This window comes from Lathyrus oleraceus, chromosome 4 (assembly GCF_024323335.1).
Source record: "Lathyrus oleraceus cultivar Zhongwan6 chromosome 4, CAAS_Psat_ZW6_1.0, whole genome shotgun sequence".
In the NCBI taxonomy this organism is placed as follows: Eukaryota; Viridiplantae; Streptophyta; class Magnoliopsida; order Fabales; family Fabaceae; genus Lathyrus; species Lathyrus oleraceus.
Window position 1 is genome coordinate 29,452,464 of NC_066582.1, and position 9,271 is coordinate 29,461,734.

A 9,271-nucleotide genomic window follows, 5' to 3' on the forward strand; every position below is an offset into this window, starting at 1 on the left:
TTCACTTAGAAACTTACACAATGTTTTTTTCTCCTTTCTAGATAGAGTATAAGCAGCAGGCGGTAGATATGTTCGTTTTCCTTTCTTCAAGGGTCCTAATTCAGTTCTTATTCCCATCGCTATCAAGTCCTTTCTTGCCTTAAGGTCATCCTTAGACTTTCCTTGTATATTGAGTAACGTGCCAATAACACTTTCAAATACATTTTTTTCAATATGCATAACATCAAGAAAATGTCTCACATACAAGGAATTCCAATACGACAATTCAAAAAAAACTGACCTCTTCTTCCACCCACTTTTGACAAGTGTGTGGGCAAAAGGCTTGCCAAACTGAGTATCCAAATCTTTCACCTTTTCAAAAATTTGACCACCCATCAATATAGGTGGAGCTCTGCCTTGTTCTGTCTCTCCATTGAACGCCTTTCTCCATCCACGGTAGTGATGATTTGAATTTAAGAATCTCCGATGACCGAGAAAGACATTCTTCTGACCAAACTCCAAGCGCTTCCAATCTGTTTTATCTTCACAAATAGGACACACACATTGACCTTTTATGCTATACCCTGATAGATTTCCGTATGCTGGAAAATCATTAATTGTGCCAAACAACATCGCCCTCAAGTTGAAACTTTCTTTCCTATATCCATCATAAACCTCCACACCGGTCTCCCACAAAATCTTTAAATCTTCGATTAAGGGCTTCAAGTACACGTCTATGTCATTCCCTGGTTGTTTAGGTCCAGAAATCAACATAGACAACATCATGTACTTACGCTTCATACATAGCCATGGAGGTAGGTTATAAATCATAATAATCACAGGCCATGGAGGTAGGTTATAAATCATAATAATCACAGGCCATGTACTGTGTGAGATACTCTGGATACCGTGTGGGTTCATTCCATCAGTAGATAATGCCAAGCGAAGGTTTCTTGATTCTTCTCCAAATTCAGGATAATCATTATCAATTTTCAACCACTGTGGTGAATCTGCCGGATGTCGATACTTTCCATCTATAATTCTTTCATCTGCATGCCAGGTCAAGTGTCTTGAATCGGTTTCACTATGAAACATGCGTCTAAATCTCGGAATAACAGGAAAATACCATAAGACTTTTGTTGGAGACAACTTGTTCTTATATCGCGAGACACCGCATTTAGGACACTCATTTAACGATGCATACTCATTTTGAAACAAAACGCAATCGTTTGGACATGCATGTATCTTATCATAGCTCATGCCAATAGAGCACAACATCTTTTTGGTCTCATATGTTCGATTGGGAAGAACATTATCCTCAGGAAGCATATCTTTCAAAAGGGCTAATAACTCTGTGAAACTTTTATCCGACCATCCATTGCCCGCCTTTAAGTTGTACAACTTTAATACCGCAGACAATCTTGTGAATTTAGTGCAACCATCATACAAAGGTTTCTCTGCATCACTTACCAACCTCTCAAACATTTCGGGACAATCCTTAAGATCTCCTTCAAGTGCTTCTACAATCTCTTCAACTCGATCACAATCGTATGTATCTGCGCCATTATAGTTTGAGGCATAGGTCGTACTATCCCCCGGTTCAACATTCTCGTTACTTTTCTCACCATGCAAATTCCAACATGTATAACTTCGATCAATTCCATGCCTCATTAGATGCGATGTCAACTGAACTGTGTCAACCTGTTTCCCATAACAACAACCCAAGCAAGGACATATCATTCTACTGGGGTCTTCGGCGTGCGCAACGACAAACTTAACGAATTCTGATACCCCATTCTCGTACTCTCTCGACAATCGATTGGAAGACATCCATGTATTATCCATTACTAATTAGAATAAACAAAAAACAATTTCAGAAGAGAAACCAAAAATGGGATGAGACAAAACAATTTCGCTTTATTGAGTTAGTCTCTGTGCAGGGCATTCATGTCTCCAACAACAACCCAAAACCAAAACAATTTTGGTTTATTGAGTTAGTTTCTCAACATTTTCAGATATCTTTGACTTCAATAGCATGAGAATGTATGAACCATGCATTAAGCATTAGTGGTATGCACTAATTTGTAGCATAGTTATATATCATCATATAGTTTTTACAAAAGATAAACATTGACTAGAAAATATATATGTAGAATTGTATAATGGTCTAACTGAAAGCTAACAGAAGAGTAGTCGACTCTAATTTACTCTATCAAATAACATCCATACCTAAACTTCTTAAGTTACTAGCTACGCTATGTATGCTAGAATAAATACACTCATAAGCTGCATAGTGTACCTTTGATTGGTAGAAGGTGTTTTAGATATTGCTGCCTCCTTTTTCTACATCGAGAAACAAATGGAACAGTTAGTGAAATTTAACCCATAATGCCTAGTCTCCATTGCTAGCATTGCAACACAATAATTATTGTTGAGAATACTCAATAAATGTATGAACCAAGAAAAATGAAACCAAAAATGAACAATAGCGAACGTCAGAAGAGAAACCAAGTAATATGAAGATTAGAAAAATACCTATGGTGTCAAAATCGAACAGCTAACAACGAATTAATAGAAGGAGGAAACGTCGTAGATCTAACAGAGGTGGAAGGAGAACGCCTTAGAAGTAGCGAAAATCGTAGCAGTGAGAACCCTAACGTGAAAAAGAACGAAAATAATAGAGAGTGAAATAACAAAATGCGCAGTATGTTATAATTTTAATGTTTACTAAAGGGGACCTTAGAGGGCGCTTGTGGAAAAAAAGCGCCCTCTAAAGGGGGCCTAAGAGGGCGCTTATGAAAGCGCTCTCTAAGGTTTTCCAAAAGCGCTTTATAAACTGGAAATGCACATGGACTTATAGAGCGCTTTTTTAAAAGCGCCCTGTATTGTTGTCCCTCTATCTCCTCCTTATTTTTTCGCTTCACCTTAGAGGGCGCTTTATTACAAAAGCGCCCTCTAAAGTGCGTTATCTATTCCAGTTGTTCGCTCCTTATTTTTTCGCTTCACTTTAGAGTGCGCTTTTGTAATAAAGCGCCCTCTAAGGTGCGCTGTCTATTCCAGTTTTTGGCGTAGTGACTTGAAATTAAATGTTAGTTGTTAGTTGATTAGGAGTTAGTATTGCTTTTGCTTTTGTTTTGTTTAAGTCATTCCTTGGAGAACACTCAACCTACTATTCACAAGCATGGATCCTTGAACCAAGACATCTTCCAAAGGAAGGGAAAATGACCAAGTTTCCACACAATACCATGAAAGAGGGGAGAGTTACAATCTCACTTACTAGAATGTTATGCCTTTTGTGTCAACAATTTAGCGCTATGTTAAGCAATCGTAATTGGACTTATGTAGAAGTCGCAACTATTTGAGGTCGGGCAGTAGAAATTTTAGTGTTAATGCATGTTAGAGATATGGTATTATGAACCATACTCCTAAAACATACCACACTTAAAAGAATATGCAAAAGGGGTGGACCTAATCTCATCCACACTTATGTTGATTTTGCAACCAACTAGCCTTAGGATATAGAGACATCATAGGTCCATGAAATGAATGAGAAGAGAATTGGATTGAGATGAAGAGGGAGGGGAAATGGAATCAACACAAATTAGTCAAAGGAGGACTTTTATCAAATTAAAATCATTCATTCATTTTGGGAGATGAAATGTATATTTCATCAATCCCCTAAATCCAATGATTTTAACTCAACAAAGTCAAATCAACTTTGACCAAGGCCTAACAACACAAGTCAATATCAAAATCTCAACACAATTTATTTTACATTTAAACAATTAAAATCAATTAAATAATGGATTAAATTAAATTATGGTTGGTTAAAATCCTAAAACCTCATCAAAACACCAAATAAATGGCCATGAGAATTATCATAGGTCAAACAAGGTCAAAGGACCTTGGAGAAAAAAATTCATTAATTTTGGAAACTTAAAACTATTTTTAAACAATTAAAAATATTCATAAAAACAATTAAATCATGAAAAATATTAATATTGATCCAAAAAATAATTTTAATTCAGAAAATGAAAGAGGAATTTATTTACAATTTTTTGGTGAAACTCTCAGATTTTTTGGATCAATATTAAAATTAATATGAATTAATGAAAATAAACCAAAAAAAACAAAAAAAACAAAAAAAAACAAAAAACGTGGACCACTTGATCTCCCTCATTAATTGAGGTGGCAGATCAAGTGGTCCTCAGCGTGCGTTCGATGATGGACACGAGTCAAAGCGCTGCAGGGGTGGTATGCAAAACCAATGCACGAGATTAAAACATTTCAAATAGATCATGTGGTTCAGATTAGTACCAACACATCACCGGAGCCAAAGCTCCGGTCTCCTTCTCCAGTGAGCTTCACTGGACTGATTCACTCACAACCATCACCAAAATTAAAAATAAGGACATGGATTTAAAGTAAAAATGCTCAGGAGCTCAAATTTGGCCTCAATTTTGTCTAACTCCAAGTATATTGAAAGGTACAGGGAGTTGAATTTTAAGGATCGTGATCTGAGTTGCTTCGATTTGACCTCAAAGAAACTCAATCTTGTTGCCTACATTGGTAGGACTTCAGACAACCAAAGATCAAGAAGAATTATGGAGAATTGAGTGAGAATCGAAGAGATGAAAATTTCTAGAAAATACCTTCAATGCAGGTCTGTATAGACTCGATCTTGCTTCCACTTGCTCTTGATCTTGCTCAAGACACTTGAAGGAATGGAAATGAATCAGCAAAAGGTACAAGACTCTTGGAGATTTGAATCTCAAAACAATAAGATTCAAACTCAATTTCTAAAGGAATATATCAATGTTATCCTTTGAATGAGAGGGTTTTGGATATTGGGATTCAAAGCTGGCGCGCAGGGTCCTTCATTTTGATCACAAAGGTCTCTATTTATAGCCATATGATTGCTAAATGCACACTTGAAATCAAAGCTCCAAAAATAGCAATGTACATTGCATGGGTGCATGGGAGTGTGGTAGGCCCATCTAATCATCTCTTCAGGTCCAAAAACAAGTACATACATTGCTGAAGTCACATTGGTAAGCCATGCAATTGTGTATCAAAGTTTCAAGCTCACTTGTGCCAAATGGCCATCCATGTTCAAGCCATGTGCAAGGCACTCATACTTTGTCCAAATGGGATGAAATTGGACTTTTTAGAAAGTTTAGATCAAGAGGAACAACTTTCGTGTTGAACACTTTTTCATTTGAAGCTTGGATCATGATGAAGTTTGAGGTGGAAGTTGGGAAAATGAAACATGTCAAAAAAAAATTCTAAGTGTCAAGCCATATGTTCACTTATTCCACCTTGGCTAACTTTTTATGTGAGCTTCAAATGAAAAAGGTTCCTTCATCAAAGTTGTATCTCTCTCAAAGTTCTTCAAAATGGTCACAAATTTGACCTCATTTGGATTTAATATGAAGGAGTTATGCATTTTTGAAGTTGAGGAAAATCACTTGTTCAATGGCATTGGTCCAAAATGACCTATAATGTATCCTCATATCACATGCATATAAAAGTTGAATTTGCTCATCCTCCAAACATAAAGGTTTAAGTAGACATCTAGAATTTGATTTTTCAACTTGTAAATCTTTCATATCATAAAAATTGAGCAAGTTATGGCCTTGGGAAGTTGACCTCCAAATCAAGGTTTAGACAAAATGACCTATAATCTTTCCCCATAAAAAATGCCTCCAAGCAAAAGTAGCTCTAGAACTCAACATGAAAGTTGTTTGGAATATAATTTAGAGTAACTTTTATCTTGGAATCATTTTCATATGACAAATATTGTAGGAGATAGGGTCTAGGGAACCCCAGTTTTGATTAGATGAATTCCTCTGGTCAACCACCATGAACCAACTTGCTAGTTTGCCATTCTCTTGATTTTTGGGACTCGTGGAGGAATATATATGCATAAGATGATGTAATTTGAAGTATACCTTGAAATATTTGATCAATTGATGAAAACTCTTGTTTAAGAAGTTACACAAGATACCCAGATGAATTAGGGTTTCCAAGGCAAACCAACTCGAAACTCTTGATGATTTCTTGATCAAAATAACATGTGAAGACCATGGGGATCCATATATGATGCTTAGAGCCATAGTAAACCAATTATTGATTGAACTCCTTGCATTGAGGGTCTTAACCCTAGATGTGAGCTTGATAGATCAAATGTGAGTACATGCCCTACCTACAAAAGAGTTAGTTTATACAAAGACATATTTTTGGTATTTTGGTTAGTAAAGATGATAAAATACAAAGTATGATACAATCAAATATGCTTAGTGACCTCTCCCAATGCAAACCCAATGAATGAGGGGTAAGGAGGATGCCAAGATGTGATCCCAACGCCAATGCATATGATGAGATAATCATGAGGGATCTTAGGGTCAAAATTAGGGGCTTACAGTGTGTTGGCGTTCATCTAAGCCATAGGATCCTTTTGAATGTTCGAATCTCACGTATTGGTTTTGATTACCTTTCCTACCGCGCATTGACTAAAGTCTATTGTGGAACGAGCGCTAGGAGCCACTTGATCTGCCACCTCAATTAATGAGGGAGACCAAGTGGTCCACGTTTTTTTCTATTTTCTGATTTTTATTTTATTTGGTTTATTCTCATTAATTCATATTAATTTTAATATTGATCCAAAAAATATGAGAGTTTTACCAAAAATATTTAAATAAATTCCTCTTTCATTTTCTGAATTAAAATTATTTTTTGGATCATTATTAATATTTTTCATGACTTAATTGTTTTTGTGAATATTTTTAATTGTTTAAAAATAGTTTTAAGTTTTCAAAATTAATGAAATTTTTTCTCCAAGGTCCTTTGACCTTGTTTGACCTGTGATAAATCTCATGGACATTTATTTGGTGTTTTGATGAGGTTTTAGGATTTTGACCAACCATAATTTAATTTAATGCATTTTTAATTTATTTTAATTGTTTAATTGCAAAATAAATTGTGTTGAGCTTTTGATATTGACTTGTTGAGTTTGACTTGTGTTATTGGGCCTTGGTCAAGGTTGATTTGATTTTATTGAGTTAAAATCATTGAATTTAGGGGATTGATGAAATGTATATGTTATCTCCCAAAATGAATGAATGATTTAAATTTGATAAAAGTCCTCATTTGACCAATTTGTGTTGATTCCATTTCCTCTCCCTCTTCATCTCAATCCCATTCTCTTCTCATTCATTTCATGGACCTATGATGTCTCTATATCCTAAGACTAGTTAATTGCAAAATCAACATAAGTGTGGATGAGATTAGGTCCACCCCTTTTGCATATTCTTTTAAGTGTGGTATGTTTTAGGAGTATGGTTCATCATACCATATCTCTAACATGCATTAACACTAAAATTTCTATTGCCCGACCTTAGGTAGTTATGACTTCTACATAAGTCCAATTACGATTGCTTAACATAGCGCTAAATTTTTGACACAAAAGGCATAGCATTCTAGTAAGTGAGATTGTAAGTCTCCCCTCTTTCATGGTATTGTGTGGAAACTTGGCCTTTTTTCCTTCCTTTGGAAGATATCTTGGTTCAAGGATCCATGCGTGTGAATAGTGGGTTGAGTGTTCTCCAAAGAATGACTTAAACAAAACAAAAGCAAAAGCAATACTAACTCCTAATCAACTAACAACTAACATTTAATGTCAAGTCATTTAGTTTTATGCACTTTAATTTTAATTCTTTATTCATTTGTCATTATTCATACCATTTAAACTTGTTTACTTTAATACCATTTTCACTTTGCTCATTTGAGCCTTATTTTGTGATTATATTGTGATTGTATATACTTGTTTGTGTTTGTGGTCTTTTGACCTTAATATACATTATAATAACAAAAACCCTAAAAGATATTTGTGTGGACTGTTGGATTTGCTCTTAGACATTTGACTTATAATTAGGCAACAGTCCCAATGCAAAAGGACTTGGACAATGCCAACTTTCATGAAACCAAGTGCTTGTGATTTGAAACTTCATCTGAAGCAAGTATTTTGATCCCATCTGAGTTCATCTGCTACATGGTCTTATTGAAGCTGTTACTTTGAACCTGTGCCTAGTGCCTATCTTTGAGTTCATCTGATACATGGGAGATTATGAAGAAGATTATGGAGTTGCTAAGTTTGGATGTAGCTATCTTTATTTGATGCTTTGCTCTTCATCTTGCTATTTGTGTATTGACATTGCTTGATTCTAAAGTCCAAGGGAAATTTGGGTTTCTATATGACATTATTGTCTATTGGATTGCAGCCCATTGATCAGATCTCTTCAACTCTTAACTTTTAATTTTTGCTTAGGATTAGTCTCTTCATATCTTCCCCACCTCTTTAATTTCAAATCTCTCCCTCCTTTTAAAATCTTCTTTGCTTGTGTTTTTTTAACTTAGACCATATTGCAAATTAGAAACATTGGCCTTATGCCATTGCATTTTTAAACTCTTTTCTTAATCAAACTTGTAAATGAACCTAACTATACTTGACTTAAAATTTCAAAAGACAAAAAGAACTAACACTCATTCAAACTTTTTTAGGCATTTTGTGTCTTTGTTAAACTTAAATTTTTGTTAAAAGCAATACACCCATTTTGAAATTGTTACCACGAACTACAAGGTTTTGATCCCTCATTTTATGTTGGTATGTAGGCACAAGTCTGAAGATCTTGTCAAACACAAAAATATAATTAATAAATTCTTTTCTCCTCCCTCCACTCTATTTTTTTTTGCAAACATCATTTTGTACAAAAACACATATGCACACAAAAAAAGGGCTCCCTAGAAGTACCTAGGACACTTTGGGTGCTGACACCTTCCCTCTGTGTAACCAACCCCCTTACCTGTAATCTCTGGAATTTTATTAGTTTTGATTTGAAAACTTCTTATCTTTGGGTTTTGTTCGTACTTTTCCCTTTTCTCTTGGAAACAATAAAAGCGCGGCGGCGACTCTAGTTTAATTGACGTCTAGGTTATCCATAGCTTGATGGTCATGAATTTACCGCTATAGAAATTAAGTGGCGACTCTGCTGAGGAATAGTCTCTAGTGGGTTTAACCTACTTTTTTGTGTGTATATAATTGTATATTTGTTGCTTGTATATTTGTTTCTATGATATAATCTGCTAGTTGTGCTTGGTGATCTCTGAGTGGTGAGATAAGTTCTAATCCGAACTTGAGTGCAATTAAGATAGGAGGATGGTATAGTCATGTTCGATTTGTGTGGAGTAGATCTTAACAAGTTGGCTTGAGACCCATCTACTCAGTGGAGACCCT